Source organism: Alligator sinensis, unplaced genomic scaffold (genome assembly GCF_000455745.1).
Source record: "Alligator sinensis unplaced genomic scaffold, ASM45574v1 scaffold1302_1, whole genome shotgun sequence".
NCBI classification, from domain to species: domain Eukaryota; kingdom Metazoa; phylum Chordata; order Crocodylia; family Alligatoridae; genus Alligator; species Alligator sinensis.
The window spans coordinates 463601-464280 of NW_005842612.1; the positions used below are offsets into that span (position 1 = coordinate 463601).

A 680-nucleotide genomic window follows, 5' to 3' on the forward strand; every position below is an offset into this window, starting at 1 on the left:
CAGGGCGGGCCCGGCGCCCCCAATGGTCCTGCCCCCCCAATCCCCAGGGCAGCATTGACACGGCGACAGCCAAGCTATGGGGTGTCATAAGCCCTGTACTGCGAGGGGGGGGAGTCTCCCGCCTGGCATGGAGCCCCCAGCCAGCCTAGAGCTGGGGCCGCGAGAGGAGGATTGGCCCTGACGGTAGGTGGCCGGCTGGTGACGGCTCACGAACACGGAGCCACGTGGGGTCGGACACGTGTGGACCAGGCCTTGCTCACGCAGGTGGTGGCAACAAGAGGCGTGTACGTGTGAGCTGGGGGGGCACACATTCGTACATAAAGGCACTATTTAGGGGCGGACCTGTGAAAACAAGGGGAGGGGGTGTCTTGTGACACGAGCGCGTGTTGGCGCGGGAGGGGAAATGACACACGTGCACCTGCCACAGGAGGATGCCCTTTGCACGCCCCATGCCCTGGGGCACCGACATACCTGCATGCAGGGGGAGGGGGCACCATGCACACACACTCGCGGCTCCACGTGTGACCAGCAGATGTGACACGGAGAGCACCGTCCCTGGATACAGGTGCGTAGAGGGGCCCCCTGATGCCCGCTCCAAGGCGACGGGACCCTGGGGGCCAAGCCCCGTCCCCTCCTGCCCCTATGTCCCCCCTACACACAGCCACCCCCCCCCCCATGCG

General features: G+C 66.6%; 1 protein-coding gene across 1 annotated transcript in view; it reads left to right on the forward strand.

Annotated features, from left to right (window-relative positions):
* The window catches only part of NRXN2 (neurexin 2), an 89064-nt gene that overhangs the window by 49933 nt on the left and 38451 nt on the right, over nucleotides 1–680 (forward strand). The window lies entirely within an intron of this gene.